Source organism: Scyliorhinus torazame, chromosome 9 (assembly GCF_047496885.1).
Source record: "Scyliorhinus torazame isolate Kashiwa2021f chromosome 9, sScyTor2.1, whole genome shotgun sequence".
NCBI classification, from domain to species: domain Eukaryota; kingdom Metazoa; phylum Chordata; class Chondrichthyes; order Carcharhiniformes; family Scyliorhinidae; genus Scyliorhinus; species Scyliorhinus torazame.
Window position 1 is genome coordinate 54,423,167 of NC_092715.1, and position 21,130 is coordinate 54,444,296.

Here is a 21,130-nt window from a genome sequence, read left to right on the forward strand (position 1 = left end):
GGGGTTTCCCAGCGGCGTGGGGCTGCCCCACAATGGGGAACCCCATTGACCGGCCGGCGTAACGGGGAATCCTGCCGGCCGGTCGGGGCAGAAATGTGGTCGGCGGGGAAGAGAATCCCGTCCACAGTCTCTCAGCCAATCTGGTAAGTAATTGAATAATATGGCATTGAGGGCATGTGGGGACAATGGGGGGCGGGGGGGATTCAACCCTCGTAAGGAGGACCCATACAAAAAAAGGTTACACATTTCGCTGAAAGCGAATAAAATAGGGGATAACGAAAAGTAAATGACTTCTCGCCCATGATGGGGCCAAGTGCTTTTGAAGTGGCATTTAACCAATGTTGCCCACAAGACCCCAGTACGATGGACTACTCTGAAATTAATGAGATTCTGGACTCATATTTTATTTTATTTTTTTCTTGAAAGTGCATTTTTATTGCTGACACACAATGCATTTAGCATTTGACATTTAACAATGCATTAAATTAAAAACATTTCTGGATGATCAAAGGCCAGATTAATGATGTAGCATATCACGTCAATGCTTTACATGCAAGAATATATTTGAGACCTTTGTTCAAACATACTTCACTGCAGTGTTCTCTTTTACAGGTGAAGCTGGCCTTTCAGAAGGAACTTACTAAGCCATTGGCTGCTCGCCTTTTACCAAATCCGTTTGCTGCAGCTGCGGCTGCTGCTGCGGCTGCTGTGAATTCACCGTTTGCTTTGTGCTCTGGCCCAGCAGCCACTCTATTCCAAACAGCAGCCCTTCCTGCTGCTCTCCTTCGACCAGCTCCTGGACCTATACGGGCAGCACATACACCAGTTCTATTTGCTCCTTATTGACCTGCCTCTCTTTGTTTTAACTTCCCAAAATAATGTTTCATTCCAGCCTTTCCAGACCGAAGCCTCCAAAGCTGTTTCCAAGCGCCTGATAATTAGATTCTGCTCCCTCTGTGCAGGCTCCTTTCACACTTTTTGCTGGCTGCACTGAGGTGGTTTTGGCATCTCATTTGCATTGCAGGTCCCATGATATTGAGCACTCAACAGATGAATAAAGTCTCTTATGTTTTTCCAGTGATCACTTACCGGCGGGACAAGGCGGCGTGGGCGGGCTCCGGGGTCCTGGGGGGGGCGCGGGGCGATCTGACCTCGGGGGGGGTGCCCCCACGGTGGCCTGGCCCGCGATCGGGACCCACCAATCCGCGGGCGGGCCTGTGCCGTGGGGGCACTCTTTCCCTTCCGCCTCCGCCACGGTCTCCACCATGGCGGAGGCAGAAGAGACTCCCTCCACTGCGCATGCATGGGAAACTGTCCTCTGGACTCATATTAAGGCACAACTAAGAATGAGATTGCACTGAGAGTCACATTCCATGAAAGGAAGCAATTGCCTAGTGACACTGTTGCAGATCATGGGCGAAATTCTCTGGAAACGGCGCGATGTCCGCCGACTGGCGCCCAAAACGGCGCAAATCAGTCGGGCATCGCGCCGCCCCAAAGGTGCGGAATGCTCTGCATCTTTGGGGGCCGAGCCCCAACCTTAAGGGGCTAGGCCCGCGCCGGACGAATTTCCACCCCGCCAGCTGGCAGGAAAGGCCTTTGGTGCCCGCCACCTGGCGCGGAAATGACATTGCCGGGCGGCGCATGCGCGGGAGCGTTAGCGGACGCTGACGGCATTCCCGCGCATGCGCAGTGGGGGGAGTCTCTTCCACCTCCGCCATGGTGGAGACCGTGGCGGAGGCGGAAGGGAAAGAGTGCCCCCACGGCACAGGCCTGCCCGCGGATCGGTGGGCCCCGATCGCGGGCCAGGCCACCGCGGGGGCACCCCCCGGGGCCAGATCGCCTCGCGCCCCTCCCAGGACCCCGGAGCCCGCCCGCGCCGCCTTGTCCCACCGGTAAGGTAGGTGGTTTAATCTACGCCGGCGGGACAGGCATTTTAGCGGTGGGACTTCGGCCGATCCGGGCTGGAGAATCGCGGGGGGGGGGGGCCCGCCAACCGGCGCGGCGCGATTCCCGCCCCCGCCGAATATCCGGTGGTGGAGAATTCGGCAACCGGCGGGGGCGGGGTTCACGCCAGCCCCCGGCGATTCTCCAACACGGCGGGGGGTCGGAGAATCTCGCCCCATATTCTTTAAATAAAGAAACTCTCTCATCACTGTGTGTATAGCACGAACTGAGAAATCAACCTTAGAGACACGTTTATAGGAGGCCTAAGGGATAATCAAATCCAGGCCAAGCTTTTGAGCAAAGGCAACAAGCGTACATTGAAGGACGCCTGTGATGACACATCAGCCAAGGAAATGGCAGAAAGAGATTGTTGCAAATTGCAAGGGGGCTCTTTATGTGAGCCAGCAGGGGAGCTCCTTCACAATTTCAGCGAGATCTAGGTCACGCTGAGTTCACAAACTCAGAGTCAGAAATTTAGATGCAGCCATTGCCATGGTAGCCGCCAACCATTTAAATGCCCCCATTTCCTGTGGGAAAGTCGATCTTATCCAAATGGCGTGCAGGAGCAGAGGAAGCAGTAATGCTCCAGATCGCTGCCACTCACCTGGTTGAGATCGTGGTAGATCTAAAGCTAGTGCAGGAGTCTGGAAATTTTTCAATGCGCATGTGAGAGTTGTGGAAACAAGTCAATGTTATCAAGCAGGAAGATCACGTGTTGTAGTCAGTCAGAGAAAAAGGAAAACAGTACCTGGAAGATGAGAGCAAACGGACTGAAGATGTAATTCTAGTGCCCACTGTAAAAATGAAAGTTGCCGATTTCACAGCTGCAGCAGTGTCCGTAATCTCGGGGAGTACAAGAAGTCACATTCCCTTAGGCAAAACTGGTGTGAAAGTAGCTAGTTATTCTAATAACTGTATTCCAGCCCCAGGTCAAGTTAGGGTTCAGATTGAATATGATGATAAATCCTATCACTTGCCATTGGAGGAGGAAACAAAGTCGCCCTGATGGAAAGAACTTGGCTTTAAAAATGTGGTTAAACTGGGTAGAGTTATTTAAGGTAGGGGGGGGGGCACAATTCTCCACTCCCCCGCCGGTTGGGAGAATCGCCTGGGCCGCCAAATTTTCCCGCGACGCTGGTCCGACGCCCTCCCGCGATTCTCCCAAGCAGCGGGAACGGCCCCGTCGAGTTCCGCGCGGCGCAGGCCGGAGAATCGCCCGAGACACCCAAAATGGCGATTCTCCAGCACCCCTGCTATTCTCAGGCCCAGATGGGCCGAGCGGCCAGGCCAAAACGGCGGGTTCCCCCCGGCGCCGTCCACACCTGGTCGCTGCTGTCGGGAACAGCGCGGAAACGCTGAGGGGGCGGCCTGCGGGGAGGGGGAGGGGGGACCCTGCACCGGGGGGGTATCTCAAATGGGGTCTGGCCCGCGATCGGTGCCCACCGATCATCGGGCCGTCCTCTCTGAAGGAGGACCTCCTTTCTTCCGCAGCCCCGCAAGATCCGTCTGCCATCTTCTTGCGGGGCGGACTCAGAAAGGACGGCAACCACGCATGCGCGGGTTGCTGCGGGTGACGGCAGTTATGCGGCGCCGGCCGCGTCATGTATGCGGCGCTGCCTTTACGCGGCGACAAGGCCTGGCGCGTGTAAATGACGCGGCCCCGCTCCTAGCCCATTATCGGGCCCTGAATCGGTCGGGATAGGGGCCGTTTCGCGCCGTCGTGAACCTCGACGGCGTTCACGACGGCGTGGGCACTTCGGCGCGGGAGTGGAGAATCCCGCCCAGGGTGTCAGTAACAGTACATCTGACATTGAGACAGTGCGAAGGGGGCGCAAAGTGGTCTTTCAGCAAGGAGGACCAAATGGTAAAATTAGCCAGCAGTATATTAAATAGCGTAAGTCCGCAGATCATGCTAAAACAGGTGTTCTTTTGAGACTTCCGGTGAATACTGATTCATTTCTAGCCACTGAGTTGCCTCTGAATTGTTTTACATACACTAATGACATGCCAGTGGCTGTCAGAGAAATTAGTGAAGAAAGTTGCAAGGATGTGGTGCTCAGTAAAGTGCTCAATTATGTCATGAATATCTGGCCTAAAGAGTGTGTTGAGAAATTGCATTAGTATTTCACAGAGGAATGAACAAAGGTTTGACCAATACAATCTCTAGTGGGGTTTAAGAGTCATTATTCCACCAAGGTTTAGAGTGAGGTTGGAAGAGGAACTTCATCGAGATCACACAGTGATATTCTGAAAGAAAGCAGTAGCAAGAAGCTGGTTTTGGTATCCAATGGTAGATAGAGATATTGAAGAGTTGGTGAAAAGTTGTGTCTCAAAATGAGGAATAATCCAACCAAGGTTCATTTCATTCCACGATCAAACACAAGAAACCCATGGGAACTAGTACATGTCGCTTTCTTTGAAGTGAAAAGGAAAGAAAACTTTGTTTTGGCTGGTAGATAAAGCAAGTGGATAAATGTTAAGTTTGGGCGAGATTCTCCGGCCTCCCAGCTGCGTGTTTCTCGGTTGGCGGGAGGCGGCGCACGTTCGCTGGTAGCGGGAATCTCTGCTCCCGCCGCTGTCAATTGAAATGCCCACTGAAGCCACCCCACACCACTGAGAAACACACAGGCGGGGGTGCATTACCTGCCGGACCTGAGAATCCCGCCACCAGCAAACAACCAGAGAATTCAGGCCTTTATGTCCAATATCACAGGTGCCAAAATTATTGAGGCCGTTTGCCTGAGGCGTTATTGTCAGATAATGGTCCACAGCTTACATCAGAAGAGTTGGAAATACTTGAGTAAGAACAATACTTCCAAAGCACCCAGTACAATTTGTGCTGCAGAGGGAGGTGTGCTGCTTGTGAAGAGGCCATTGAAGAAGTATTTGTTTGGTGACGAGCGAGGCTGTAATTTCTGTTTCTCTTTGGCACAGGCTAGAGAATTTTCTATTCTCTTCGCGTAACCCCACGGTCTACAACAGGTTTCTCACCAACAACATAGCGTTTAAACATGGTCCATGGACAAAATCGTGGTTTGTTTAAGCCTAATATCAAACCCGAAGTAAAGGGAAAACAAAGCAAAGTGAAGATGATACACCAAGCATGGAACATTAGAGAATTCGCGCTGGTCAGAAGATGATGGTGAAAAATCACTAAGATGATAGGGGAAGTATGTCAATGGAAATGTGGTAAACGGATAGGTGCACTCACATATCGAGTGATGATGGGAGAGATATTCCCCAAAATACATCATGGAGATGGACCATTTTCATGAAAGAGGAGCTCTGGCAAAGGGAGAGCATGAGAAACCTCCTCTAATCCAAATTCCTCTTGCAGCCCAAAGTGAAGGCCAGAGGGTGAAAGTTTGCCAGTTTGCAGAATCCACTGGTAGAGCAAAGTGATTTGAAGTCTTTGGCTAAGCCAAAATCAATCAATGTCATGGTCCCAACCATTAAGTGGAGTTGGCATTAAGGAGCAGTGTCAAGTTAATAGAAATGGATGGAGGTACCCAGATAGAAAAAGAAAGAAGGTTAGGTTAACTGAAACTGTTGGAAGGAAGAAGAAATAAATTGTTATTTTAATTATTTCTTGACAAAAGGTGATGGGGCGGGATTCTTTGGTTCGCCCAGCCGTGTGTTTTTCGGCGGCGCACCGTTCACTGGCAGCGGGATTCTCTAATGTGGAGATGTGTTGCCGGCGGGAAAAGAGAATCCCAGACGATATTTTTGTTAAACGTATACTGGTGTCAAGGAAAACATTTTTTTTAAAAGCATGAAAATCATTCAGTCACAAATGCTTTGGTTGGGATTACAGTAAAAACAAATATGCAACCCAACCTGTTACATTTTTAGATATCGCTTAGTCATATAGTATGCTGGAAGAAGGTCCAGTGGTGCAGTGAGTAGTGTCCCTGCCTCTGAGCCAAATGCTTCAGGTTCGAGTCCCATCCCCAGGACTTGATGACCAAGGAAGGTGCGGTCATAATGCAGTCAAAGAGGTTGAATGTGCCGACCTGCAAATCCTTTCAAAACCATCAATAGCTGGTGGTAAGAGCGGGAGGGACTCCTGGTCAGCCACCCTTGATGGGAAGTGGCGCCCCTCAAGCTATAAGCCTCTGGTGACAGGCTAGCGACCTGTTCCAGGAATTATTAGCGAGGAAACAGACAAAGTTTGCCTCAGTGCACCAGAAGGTGCAGGAAGAGAATTGAAGTGGAATATTGTATGCTGGCAGATCAGGTGCCTTTCATGCGGCGGTGCAGACTTGATGGGCTGAAGGGCCTTTTCCGCACTTTATTTTTCTGTGATCATTTTAATATACAAGTTGCTTTTTTTTTAATTAGCGAGTGAATGTAGTATATTGTAAGATCATTATGTTATATTGCCTTCACTGCTGCCTTCTGTTGGGGTCTCACTCAATGCAGTGCACAAAACTATTTTTTATTTCTACCAGTAACCCAGCTCTTTATTGAATAGCTCTACACAGTCAAAATGACGCGTTGAATGGCTGAAAGTTTCTCGGTACTATTAATGAAAATGCAGTCTCAGGAATCAGGAGTTCCTGAAGGTATTTATTAAGCAAAATGTCTATCTGCTCTGGCAGGCTATGACACCCTTACATTAATTCCCCCCTCCCCCCACAAAAAGCTAATTTTTGTAGGTAGAAGTGTTAGCTTGGTGTTTTTCAGATCGCATTAGGATTTTCGACTTGTACCAGAAATTATAAGTAGGTCACAGTCAGTCAGTCTCAGAGGTGCTGTCTTAGACGTGTTCAGAATAAATATAGGGCATTTTATCCTGAGACAGTGAAACTGGTGTTTTATTTCATTATTGCAGCCCAGAAATGCACAAAGGCTCAGTGTCGATCTCATGGATGAAATGTCAAATTGGACTATCAAATATATATTTTGTTTCCTTTATGTATGTATCCAATAAAAAATAACAGAAAACAATCTGAATCAAACTGCTGATTATGCCAACTCTAAGAATCCACAGGGATTCTGCCCAGTTCTTGATATGCACCATTGCCTTGCCTTGGCATACCACTCATCACAGGCAGGGGACCAGCAGAACAGCCTTCCAGAGTTGAATTTGGAAAGTGGTTCAACAAATTACCAGAGCATTGCTAAAATCAGCTTTGTACTAGATTGGAGTCCTACTCGACAGAGGGTCAAACCCAAAAGGTGACTTCCTGGAAGGACCTTGCATTTGCTTCGGTTTAATGCAGGTCATTGGACTGTGCATGTATGGACTAGGCCCAAGTTAGAGTTGAAAATAACGAGACATGCTGTTGAAACTTTTTGTCTTGCATGCATTGAGATGGTTCACAAGAATACCAACAGTGATGGAAATTCATACGACATGAAAAGAGAGATTGGTTGGCAAGTGGTCTCTGATTGGTTGGCATTTCCATGGGGAATGCACCAGGGAACAGTTAATTGCTAAGCATTCTCTTCTCGTGCAGTATAAATGATCATTCCCTTTACTTTTGGTATTCTTATGAACTGACCTGATGCTTCAACGACATGTCTCTTTTTCAGCAATATTCAACTTCTGTACTACCAAATGACGATATAAGACGAGAGATGTGCTGCTTGGCTGAGACAAGAAACTGGCCCTGAAACTTACATTTACATAACTAAGAGAAACTTTATACCAATTATCACAATTTATTGATGTAAACTGAGTCTTGCCTTCATTTGGTTTACCTAATGATCCCTGGAATAAAGAGCATGTCATATGAGGAGTGGTTGAGGACTCTGGGTCTGTACTCATTGGAGTTTAGAAGAATGAGGGGGGGGATCTTATTGAAACTTACAGGATACTGAGAGGCCGAGATAGAGTGAATGTGGAGAGGATGTTTCCACTTGTAAGAAAAACTAGAACCAGAGGCCACAGCGTCAAACGAAAGGGACAATACTTTAAAACTGAGATGGGGAGGAATTTCTTCAGCCAGAAGGTGTTGAATCTGTGGAACTCTTTGCCACAGAAGGCTGTAGAGGCCAAATCACTGAGTGTCTTTAAGACAGAGACAGATAGGTACTTGATTAATAAGAGGATCAGGAGTTATGGGAAGAAGGCAGGAGAATGGACATGAGAAACATATCCTCATTCCTTATCAACAAGCGTTAATCCCAGCAAACTAGCCATATTCAGCAAGGAGCCAGGGCCAGAGATACATAGAGACATTGGGCGTCATTCTCCGACCCCCCGCCGGGTCGGAGAATGGCCGTTGGCCGCCGTGAATCCCGCCCCCGCCGAAGTCTCCGCTCCCGGAGATTGGGCGGGGGCGGGAATCAGGCCGCGCCGGTTGGCGGGACCCCCCGCTGGATTCTCCAGCCTGGATGGGCCGAAGTCCCTCCCAGAAATTGCCTGTCCCGCCGGCGTAAATCAAACCTGGTATTTACCGGCGGGACCAGGCGGCGTGGGCGGGCTCCGGGGTCCTGGGGGGGGCGCGGGACGATCTGACCCCGGGGGGTGCCCCCACGGTGGCCTGGCCCGCGATCGGGGCCCACCGATCCGCAGGCGGGCCTGTGCCGTGGGGGCACTCTTTCCCTTCCGCCTCCGCCACGGTCTCCACCATGGCGGAGGCGGAAGAGACTCTCCCCACTGCGCATACGCGGGAAACTGACAGCGGCCGCTGACGCTCCCGCGCATGCGCCGCATTTCCGCGCCAGCTGGCGGGGCAACAAACGCCATTTCCGCCAGCTGGCGGGGCGGAAATCCCTCCGGCGTCGGCCTAGCCCCTCAATGTTGGGGCTAGGCCGCCAAAGATGCGGAGCATTCCGCACCTTTGGGCCGGCGCGATGCCATTCTGATTGGCGCCGTCTTTGGCGCCATTCGGCGGACATCGCGCCGTTGGGGGAGAATTTCGCCCATTAATCCCAGCAGTTTCATGACCTGTGCTCGCAATGAGTGAGAATTCATGAATTACCCTTCTAGTGCATAAGATCCCACAGGTGTAAAATGAATCATAGATCATAGAATTTACAGTGCAGAAGGAAGCCATTCGGCCCATCGAGTCTGCAATGGCCCTTGCAAAGAGCACCCTACTCAAGCCCACATATCTACCCTATCCCCGTAACCCAGTTTCCCCCACCTAACCTTTTTGGACACTAAGGGCAATTTAGCACGGCCAATCCACCTAACCCGCACATCTTTGGACTGTGGGAGGAAACCGGAGCATCCGGAGGAAACCCACGTAGACACGGGGAGAACTTGCAGACTCCGCACAGACGGTGATCCAGCCGGGAATCGAACCTGGGACCCTGGAGCTGTGAAGCAACTGTGCTTTCCACTATGCTACCATGCTGTCTACATATAAATGAAATGTGCAAGTGAGTCTGTTTTGTAGAAAAGTCACTACCCATCCCATGAGTGTTTGAATCAACATTATTGAGGACAATTCATCCAGATCAGACAAATGCAGGATCAAGAAATGACACAGCAGAGGCATAAATGAGCAACAGCTTTCCTTGGGAAGAGGGTGACAATGATAAAATGGGGCACCTATCGGCATTACATTTTTAATATGATCATAGATAGACAAGGTAATGCAATTTTAAAATGGCTATGGTCAACTGGATCAATGGTTGAAGGCTTTTGTTTCTACGGCAATCATCAACAAGGCACATAAAAGGCTGCATAATAAATTGGAAGATGTCTCTACTGAACACAATCTCTATTTGAGTCAACATCCAAAAACTAATCAAGTCAAAATGCATTTTCATGACAAGGAATGGCTGTTTTGTTTTAATGTACGCACTTGAACAACAGACCTGGGAATAAAACAAAATTGGGCATTAAAGAAGACAAGACATATACCTCCATTATTACCTTTCCTAATGAAGGGTTGTCACTTCGGTAGCTGGGTAGTCACTTGGGTAGTCACTATCCTTGCCAGATTCAAGGGCATGTTAAAGTTTGCAAGTGTGGTATCCGCAAAGCATAAAAACACATATTGACTAGTTAGATTGACTGCCTGGAGATCAAGGACAGGATTTTCCCTATGGGCTTCTGAACCTCACTGTCGGGGGCTCAAATGTGGGTCAGAAGCCGGCACCATGTGGATAACAGAGTCACTCATTGTGATTTTCTTTGGAGCCACTAACTAATAGTCAGAGGACAGGCTTGCTGTCCATTATGGGCAATGGGCTGCGGGAGCTTGAGGACCAGAGACCTTCCAGTTTGAAAGCAGCAGGAGGATGCCATGGTAAGTGAGGGAGATGACAGCACCCTCCCACCAATGTTTTTAAAGACAAATAGAAAAGTGACTTATGTAGCCAGACCATTTCCATAAAGTAGATAGGGCACTCCTCTACAGGGCAACCTGTGGCTGCTGCTACACCCAGGCCGGGCAGGAAGCTGTGCTGATCCCCTGTTCTGATGCTGGGAGGCTGCCTCCAGGCAGCACCACTGGCCCTACTGTATCCTGCAACAACCTGATGGCTGACTGAAAGATCCCAGATGGCCTCTTTTAATTGGCATTAAGAGGCTCTGAATGAGTCTGATGGGCTGCCCACGGGGTGCCCTTCAAATGAAACTTTTTTGTGATATAAACAGAACATAAGCAGGACGTGCCCATGAGTTTTATTGTACTTAAGTATGCAGGGAAGCAAATTAAATCATTTGGCCATGTACAATTCTCATTATTATCCAGGAGTAGGAGCTACTCCCAGGAAACTTCCAGCCATTAACACATGTAGTGCAACCTTCATTGTACGACTCCCCTCTCTGTATACCATTTAATTTATTTATTTTCCCTTTCTTCATTTCCCTTCAGCTCCATCATATATTGCAATTTTCCCTGGCTGAAAAGGTGGACAGGCAGCTTCCAAAGCCTTGGTTCCTGCAAATCCTGCCCGTGATCAAGAACAGGACTCACAGAATAGGAGCTAGAGGCAACTTTATCCATCTATTTATTTTGCCCCCCCCCCCCCCCCCCACCCCCACCACCCACCTCCCACCTGCCCCCCTCCCCACCCCGCCTGTGTGGAAAGGTCTCTCATTTGTCCAGCTTGGATTAGGAACAGAGGTGAACAGTGCAAACAAAGTCATATCTGGGATTTTTTTCCTGGGACAACATTCAGCCCCGCTACATCGCCCATGCTATATGGATCGGTCAACTTGTAAACATCACATGGTACTTGGGATTGGGTCTCAAAGTTCACATCGACCTAATCCTCTCTTCATTGCCTTTAGATTGTCAACTGTAGTTCAGTTGGTATCACACTCACCGGAGTAAAAAGATTGTGGGCTTAAGCGGCAAAATCAAGGCTGACGCTCCAAGACTGCCCTGAGAGAATGCCGCACTGTTAGAAGTGCCATCGTTTATTGACATGAAACTGGGGTCCATTCTGCTCTCCAAGGTGGACATAAAAGATCTCATGACACTATCTTGACGAAGTGAAGGGGAAGTTAACCCCAGTGTCCTGGCCAATATGTATCCTTCAAACCAACATGACAAAAATAGACTAACTGGTTATCATCAATTTGCTTAAGTTAAACTAAAATAGTGCGGATGTTGGAGATCTGAAATAAAAACAGAAAGTGCAGGAAAAACACAGCCTTTCAGAGAAACAGAGTTAATGGCCTTTATTTTTAGGATGGCGGGAGCTGTGCTGGAAGTCAGCATGACTCCAACAGGCCACTGCCATTTTATAGTCTAAGAGTGTTGATTGGCAGTAGGCGGGACTTCTGTCCTCACTTGGACAGAAGTCCCAGCCACCTTGGTGAACTGCCAATCAATCAGATTGGCTGGCAGTTCTCCAGTCCCTCCGAGCACAGAGCTGCAGTGGCCGGAAGAGGCACTGCAGCTACATGGCTGGGACTAAGCATTGGGATATGGAGGCCAGGTAAGTGGCATGGGTCCTGGGGAGGTAGGGGGTTCCTTGGTGGGGGGGGTGGGGGGGGGGGGGGGGAGAGAGAGTGTTGCAATGGGGAGAGAGGTGGATGGCATGGAAGTAGTGGGCGGGGTGGTGTCATCTTGGGGAGAGGACTGCCAGGACATCTCCCAAATCAGGCGCTCCCCTCTTCCTTCCCTCCCTTTTTCATCTCGGCCACACAAAAAAGGCCTCCCATCGCTGCCGACCTGCCCATGCCAACTGTATTATGGCATGGGCAGCATATTACCCTGGTCATTAGACTTACTAACAAGTGTAAGAGATTTTTAATTTCTTCTTTAAACATGGCGGTAGGCAGCTGGGTTTGTCACACACCCACCTAGCGTATTAGGGGAATCAACTGAGGGGCGGGTGGCAACGTGGTGGACTAATCACCCAATATATCTTATGTGCTGCCGAAAACGCAGATGGCGGTGGGGGTAAAATCCAACCCACTGTTTTCTTTTCAGATAAATTAACATTTCATTTAATTGATCTCGACAGTCATAAATAAATGTTCTAAAATCTTCAGTTAAAATTCTCTTGCCATGGATTCTAAGTGCCACCATTTTGTTGTGCTAAGGATTAAGAAAGGTTAAATGTGGAGCTGCCCTGCTAACATTTTTTTTAAAACTCTGCTGATACCATGTTAAAATCCACCTTGTAAATAAAGCTCTACTCGTACAATCCTCATAAATCTTCATCCCATAAACTGAACTACCAAATTACCCGAAATGTGTTTTCATAAATTATACTTGTAATGAAAGGCAGATTATAATATTGTGTTACAAGGCACCAGACTTGAGGCAACATAACAGCTGACTGGTATTGCGCTAGCTTTCAGAGCCAAGCTGGTCGACAGCATATGTAATACATGTTTCACTCTACTAAAGAATCAGAGATTTCCTTTTGGTTAGTGTGCAGATAGCAGCACAGATAGCATGAGTGCTGCAGGCAACAAAAGACTCTGACATCGGGCTTGCAAATTGTCAACTGCGAGATTTCCATTTAATTCATCATAAATATGTTATTCGCAGCAGCTTTGACACTCCTTCTGATCTGTGTGGAAAGTAGCAATTTTATTTTCCAACAATGAAGCTTGTACTTACTGCATGTTCTGACAGAGCCTAATTAATCAATAGCTAGATCGATCTCATAAGTAGTAAAGATCAATGAAGTATTCATGTATGAAGAGAAGTGAGCCAAAAGGGACAGGTTTCTTTAACCGGGTAGGCATGGTTGTTGGCTCAGCCATTTTCACTAGCACATTTACATAGATCCATAGAAGATAGGAGCAGGAGGAGGCCTTTTAGCCCTTCAGGCCTGCTCCGCCATTCATCACGATCGTGGCTGATCATCCAACTCAATAGCCTAATCCCGCTTTCTCCACATAGCCTTTGATCCCATTCTCCTCAAGTGCTGTATCTAGCCGACCCTTGAATATATTCAATGTTTTAGCATCAACTACTTCCTGTGGTAATGAATTTCACAGGCTCACCACTGTTTGTGTGAAGAAATGTCTCCTTATCTCTGTCCAAAATGGTTTACCCTGAATCCTCAGACTGTGACCCCTGGGGCGACATTCTCCGACCCCCCCGCCGGGTCGGAGAATCGCCGGGGGCTGGCGTGAATCCCGCCCCCGCCGGTTGCCGAAGTCTCCGGCACCAGAGATTCGGCGGGGGCGGGAATCGGGCCGCGCCGGTTGGCGGGGCCCCCCGCTCGATTCTCCGTCCCGGATGGGCCGAAGTCCCGCCGATAAATTGCCTATCCCGCCGGCGTAAATTAAATCACCTACCTTACCGGCGGGACAAGGCGGCGTGGGCGGGCTCCAGGGTCCTGGGGGGGGCGTGGGGCGATCTGGCCCCGGGGGGTGGCCCCACGGTGGCCTGGCCCGCGATCGGGGCTCACCGATCCGCGGGCGGGCCTGTGCCATGGGGGCACTCTTTCCCTTCCGCCTCCGCCACGGTCTCCACCATGGCGGAGGCGGAAGAGACTCCCTCCACTGCGCATGCGTGGGAAACTGTCAACGGCCGCTGACGCTCCTGCGCATGCGCCGCCCCGCGATGTCATTTCCGCTGGCGGGGCAACAAAGGCTGTTTCCACCAGCTGGCGGGGCGGAAATTCCTCCGACGTCGGCCTAGCCCCTCAATGTTGGGGCTCGGCCCCCAAAGATGCGGAGCATTCCGCACCTTTGGGGCGGCGCGATGCCCGTCTGATTGGCGCCGTTTTGGGCGCCAGTCGGCGGACATCGCGCCGTTTCTGGAGAATTTCGCCCCTGGTTTTGGACACACCCATCATTGGTAACATCTTCCCTGCATCTACCCTGTCTAGTCCCGTTAAAATTTTATAAGTCTCTATGAGATCCCCCCTCATTCCTCCGAACTCCAGCTAGAACAATCCCAACTTAGTCAATCTCTCCTCATGTGACAGTCCCGCCATCCCTGGATCAGTCTGGTAAACCTTCGCTGCACTCCCTCAAGAGCAAGAACATGCTTCCTCAGAGAAGGAGACCAAAACTGCACACAATACTCCAGGTGTGGTCTCACCAAGACCCTGTATAATTTCAGCAACACATCCCTGCTTCTATACTCTAAACCTCTCGCAATGAAGGCCAACATACCATTAGCCTACTTTACCGCCTGCTGCACCTGCATGTTTACCTTCAGCGACTGGTGCACAAGGACACTCAGGTCCTGCTGCACACTCCCCTCTCCCAATTTACAACCATTCAGGTAGTAATCTGTCTTCCTGTTTTTGCTTCCAAAGTGAATAACCTCTCACTTTTACAAATTATACTGCTGCATCTGCCATTGATTTGCGCACTCGCCCAACCTGACCAGATCATGCTGTAGGATCCCTGCATCCTCGTCACAGTTCACCCTCCCACCCAACTTGGTATTGTCGGCAAACTTTGAGATGTTACATTTTGTTCCCTCATCCAAATCATTAATATATATTGTGAATAGCTGGGGTCCCAGCACCGATCCCTGTGGTACCCCACTAGTTACTGCCTGCCTATTTGAAAAGGACCCATTAATCCCTACTCTTTCTTTCCTCTCTTGATACAACTTTTATCTGTTGGCAACAAGTTTGCATAACTGGTCCAATGACTACAGTATTTACTGTGCGCTGCTCCAGTTCATGCACAATGCTGAACTACTGAGCCTCAAACTATTAGGCAACACTAACGTGACGCTGAAAAATACTACACATTCCTCAAAGGGTTCAACTGTAAAAAGCTTCCGAGCAATGTTTGTTAAAATGTGATAAAGATCATTTGTTTCCTTTCAATCGTCCTACACGCCCAGTTATAAATCATTTTTATGGTGATGAATGGGACTTTAGGGATTCTTGCTTTTACCATCAGAGATCAAACTGTGAGAACTGGTTCAAGTTTTGAGCATAAAGAGAAGATTCTCTGGCAGGTTTTTAAATGACCCAAATCAAAAGATTGCACATATTCACCAATGCTATCGTCGAAAGCCTCCTCGTCAGTGATCCAACTGCATAATTACCAAAGCAAAATTATTGAATTAGGTCCAAAATGTTAAAACCGTTTCCAGAATAAGGTCAAAGCCAAGATAATTATTAAAATGAGAAGTTACAATGAGGAAAAGAATGAATGCAAATGCACTTCAGAGTTTAGTCCCATGAATCATGGCAGCAAAAAAGATTTATTTTATAATTTGCTCTCCTCTACACACGCATTCTGGATGGCCTGTTATTGCGTTGTTGGCAATTCAGCCTCCTCATTGTTGGTAATGACTACGTTTTGTATTTCAGTGAATGGAAGATGGAGTTTCAGCAAAGATTTCTGTCAAACAACAGCAAATCTGACCATAGTCTAACATTAATAAATACTTGGTTGTAATAAAGTACTGTGTAACCACTTAAAAAGGCTAGCCTGGTTCATGTGATTTAGTTGTAATGTTCAAAACTGGTTAATGGAGGCACTTTAAACTGATCACACTAAGTATTACCACTCAGGAGTGTATATTAATCTATTTTCCCTCATGATTTGTTACCAAATGTGGAAGTCGGTGGTGGAGTAATGAATTACAATGAGACAAGGTGAATGGCACAGAAGAAATGTAACACCTATTCTTATAAAGTATAAATTAAGAGAGTTTAACCTCACAATAAAGAAACTGTTAACAGTAGATGTATAGTGACAGCACCAAGCAACCAATGCACAGAATGACAATAACTCATTGCCAAGGAATAACTGCAATGTCTTCTCCATTAACAGATGCTCAGAATGTTACTCTTGAAAAGTGCAACGTCATTCAGCCTTTAAATGCCAACCTGCGCAACATTAAATTATAGAAATCTTCCCAACAAATCTGGAGGGAATTCATTTTTAAAACTGTTTACGTGAACCAAAATACCGCAACATTGATCCTGGAGTCACCACAGCAAATAAGGGAATTTTATTCAATTAAGGGTTTCAGATCGATAGCAGCAGCAAATCACTGGATTTATTTCCTGCAATTGGACATCTTCTGAACCAAGATAAATCTGATATGTCACCTTAGTCAGAGAGAGAACTTGCAACAGAGGACAGAAGAGATGTGTGTAAAGCTGTTTGTTTAGGCTGTAGCCAAACACAGAAATATAGCAGAAGCAAGGAGGTTTCACTGATTGGAATGAGTTGATCAATCTTCATGAAACTTTTTTTTTTAAAGGGGGGCACGGTAGCAGAGTGGTTAGCACTGTCGCTTCACAGCGCCAGGAACCCGGGTTCGATTCCCAGCTTGGGTCACTGTCTGTGTGGAGTCTGCACATTCTCCCCGTATCTACGTGGGTTTCCTCTGGGTTCTCCGGTTTCCTCCCACAGTTCAAAGATGTGCAGGTTAGGTGGATTGGTCACGCTAAATTGCCCCGTAGTGTCCAAAAACTTAGGTGGGGTTGTTGGCTTACAGGGATAGGGTGAAGGTGTGGGCATAGGTGGGGTGCGCTTTCAGGGGCCGGTGTGGACTCGATGGGCCAAATGGTGAAAGAACATACAAGTTATATTCATGAAGGAAAGGACAGAGTCTGGTGTCCTGAACAAGGCCAACCACTGTTCCCAGTCCATTATATTACTTAGTATTCGAATATCCAGTGTACAAATACAATCATAATTAATTGCAGTGTTTCTTCTGTCCTTCAGCAGTTAGTTAGCAACTGGAATTGTCAGCATTTAACAAATCTGTGACAATGCTGGTTTTCTTTGTGAAAGAGATGGCCACTATGGTCTTGTACATACCTGTTTTCAGAAGCTTTCTTGACCATTCCGCAAGTTTTCATTCATTGCAGATTCCTGTTGTGGTCCAGATACATTCAACCCGATGGAACTACAATGATTTTTAAGCTAATAAACTCATCACTATTTAATTCACAAGTAAATTTAATGTACTGAAACCCAACTGAAGTTCTATTGCTACTGAGCAAGTGGTTTCTCGGCAACACGGTCGGAATGGGAACAGAACTGACAGGCGTTTTTATTCAAACACAACTCACCTCTTGTCATTGTTAATGCTAGCTGGTTAATGATCTACCACATCTGAAGCAACTTTAGTCTTGGCAATTGTGAATTAAAGCAGTCCACCACAGTCATCAAGAAACAAAAGAACTACATTGCTTCTTCTTTCTAGGCTATTAGCTTCACATACCCGAGAGACCTGCAAAAGCTTTTCAAATGAGCGAGAACATTTCGGACCAATATTAAACAAGTGCAATAATCATATATATATATTGTTCTCCAGATAATCACACTGAAGGGGAACATTTAATTTTTAAATAGAAAATCAAAGTTCTCTTTTTCCAAATTGTAACCACATAGGGTTGTATTGTTCCGCTGAACAATTTCTTCAAGGATTGTTGTAAAAACGAAGGCATACTGATTTTCTTTTCGAGACATGTGACAATGGAGAGACAGTCCTTATTATGGCGGGAGGGCCACAAGCATTGGGACTGGAACATTTTTCGACATGGTATTTAGTGACCACTCCACAAAAGCATTCGTAGGTCAGGTATGGTACAGGTCAAATGGAGTGCAAGGCTGCCTAACAAAGTACTTTGACCCCAACCTCCCCAATGAAACAGTCTATTTCCAGTCCAACAATTTCAGTGCTTTCCATGCTCTTGGCCTCTCAGTGGGACTTTCACCTGTCACTCAATGCTGACAAATCTGAGAATAGGAACTTTGGAGGGAATGTGATACACCATCTGTATGAATTGCCTTCTACTCCAGGTTTCAGTGAGGAAAAGTGACCATTGCTGCAAGATATTTTGTAGTTCAATTCATTAAGGTATTACTTGTGACCAAAGTGTTTTTGAATTATTAATGAAACAGCTATTCTTGGATAGTCGCTAGACTGGGGTAGCCCACAGCTTTCGTCTCAAACACAACCATTCCTTGCGTCTCTACCATTTACTGTCAAACATTGAACTAATCGTTCGTGTCCACTTCTCGTCTTTTCAATTGCAACACTGAGGAGACCTCATGACAAAACCAAGAAATTTGGGCCAAATTTCCCCTCAGGAATCATAAGTTGGGTCATTTCCTGACGTCACATTCCCAACTTTTTTTTTTTTTTTAAAAAGGTCAGGGTACTCCCAAGAGATTTTGGTCTCTGGGAGTCAGGTAGGGCTGGAGTCAGATTCGGGGTGGAGTCAAGGATGCCAAGTCCAGAAGCAGACCCGAGATGGCAACAGAAGCATGTAAGGGGTGACGCGGAGTAGTTAAGGCGGCCTACCTCTGTTCGAAAACCTGCCTCAATTCACAGGGGCATCGCTCCAGTAGCGTACAGGGTTGTTAGGCCTCCAACCCTCAGCCCCAACCTCCCTCAAACCGCTAATCCTCCTCGTACCCCCTCCACGCTCCCTCAGATCCCCCCTTCATGCAGCATTTCCCTTCCGGAAACACCGCCTCCTCCTGACATCCTTTATCCCAATGCAAACCCAATCATCCTCCATAACCACTCTTCCAGGATGCACAATGCACAGAAACAATGATCAAATAATAACACTGGCAAGCCTTTTGAAATGCTACTGAAACTGTCTAAGTAACAAACAGGCCTTGAAAATCCCCTTTGAAAAAAGAATTGCTCCTCTGACAATTATGAGGTTGTATATCAAACAGCCACTCGAAGTATGAATGAAAAAAACTTCTCGACATCCCTGAATCGTGTCCAAATAAACAAAAAGGCATTGAAAAACCACTTCAAAGAAAGAAAACATATTACAATTCCATGAACATGTCAAATTAACAAATATAGCATTCCCCTTCACAGCTGTGGAAAAATTGCTTACAGGGCTGAATGCATTAGCTTTGGAGTTCAGCCAATTATTCATAATGAGGCCATCTATGCTGAACAGATGGCCTGACATCTGCTTCCCCGGTGGCTTTCATGAAAGGTCATCAAACTGAAGCAATAACACGGTTTCTTCCTCTGCAGATGTTACCTGACCTAATGAGCATTCCCTGGATTGTCTGCCTTTGTTTCAGCTTTCCAGCATCCGCAGTATTTTGCTTTTTTAGTTGCGATGCTGGCAGTTTTGATCTCCAGTGGTTTTCTAATTAAAAGGCTCCGACCTGGATTGGGAGTAATGGATTCCTTATTCTGCTGGTCACAATCAGTGCAATTTGCTTCCTACATTCTCCCACTTTTATTCATTTTTTAGTTCAAAATTAGAATCTTATTGGAAGCATCAGTGGTCAAGTAATGTAGTAAAGACCTTACTGAAACGCTTTATAAGAGCCAAGTTTTAGATGAACATCTTAAGCAAGTGCAAAATGATTTTTTTAAGGATATGTTATTCCCCAAATTTCACTTCACATTTACTACCTTTTTGAAAACTTTTTGCCGAGATTAAATAATATGCTGATCCTCTGACCGGCTTATTTGAAGTCACCTGGATCGTCTATAGACCAAGGCCAATTGGATGAAATCTCCTATTCAAAAGATGATATTTGTCTTCTTAAAGATGATAATGCCATCGGTCAATGCTGGAAAGAACATTTTCAACAACTGGTCCGCTGTGAATCCACACTAGCCACTTCTACTCTCCAGGCTATCTATCCTTTAGTACAGGCATTTTCAAAGTGCGGGTCACGACCCGCAGGTGGGTTGAAGGCGGGTGTCGGGAGGGTCACGGAACCATCCATCGCGGCATTCCCGATCGCGTGAATTCAGGCACAACGGTCCGCAGCAGCCGGCTTTTAGAAATGCAGGCCATGACCAGCTTTAAAAATGCGGGCACGCTGCGCATTCGTGCCCAGAGAGAAACACCGCCTCCTCCTGACATCAGCGCGCTGATCCAGGAGATTTATTTTTAAATTCAATTCAGTCTTCCTGCATCTGTCTTGAATATGCTCAATGGCTGAGCCTGCAGAACTCTCTTTGGTGGTGAATTTTAGAGATTAAAAAGATTCCCAATACTTTGAGTTAAGTAATTCCTCCTCACCTATGTCTAAAATTGTCACACTGCAATTTGCAGACTATGTCCCCAGGCTGTAAACCACCCATCTGATGAAAACTTTCATTCTGCATTTGCTCTGTAGAGTCCTGAGAGAATAATGCCTGGTTCAATTAGGTCTTTTCTCATTCTTCGCTACTCTAGACTATAGAATATAAGCCTAGACTCACCACTCGCATTAAAGGTAAGAGAAAATGGTGGGTCGCCATGGTCGGTCGGCATGGGTTGCAAAGGTCGGCCAGCGTGGGTCACGATGGTCGGCCGGCGTGGGTCGCAAATGTCGGCCGACTTGGGTCCTGCAGGATGGCCGGTTGGTAAAAATGGGTCCCGGACAAAAAAGTTTGAAAAGCACTGCTTTAGTACCCTGTAGTAGAATCCATGGCTGAAACACCATTGATGCGACAGTGGTGACAGGCAATAAAATGGATGACAAAAACAATAAAGCTTCTGGCCCCAGAGGCATTCTAGCTGAGGTCTTCAAAGCTGGTGGGCTTTCGTTCACGTCACTGAGTCAAAATCCTGGAAAAATAGCTGATCCCTACCCCCTGCCCCAAATTCAGGAATCTGACAATTAAAACTACCTTGAAGAAGGAAGATAAATCATCCCGTGGAAATCATCAAGGTATTTCTCCCTTGTCCGTAGCAGGGAAAATCCTGACACGCATTCTCCTAAATTCCCCCCAAGACACACTGTGGCTTGCTTTAGTTCTTTCAAGAGATACTTCTAGCATGATCTTTGTTGTCAGACAAATTCAAGAAAATTGTTGAGAATTAACACCAGCAACTCTTCATTGTATTTATCAGCCTGACTAAAGCCTTTGACTCAGCAAATCGTGAGGCT

General features: G+C 47.3%; 1 protein-coding gene across 25 annotated transcripts in view; it reads right to left on the minus strand.

Annotated features, from left to right (window-relative positions):
• The window catches only part of LOC140429207 (sorbin and SH3 domain-containing protein 2-like), a 1,121,994-nt gene that overhangs the window by 785,234 nt on the left and 315,630 nt on the right, over positions 1-21,130 (minus strand). For 2 of the 25 annotated variants that reach the window (XM_072515905.1, XM_072515900.1), the window contains exon 1: positions 17,075-17,265. The exons of the other annotated variants lie outside the window; for them this stretch is intronic. The gene's annotated coding sequence lies outside the window, so the exon portion shown is untranslated. Of the gene's footprint in view, positions 1-17,074; positions 17,266-21,130 lie in introns of those variants that run through there. 25 annotated transcript variants of the gene reach the window in all.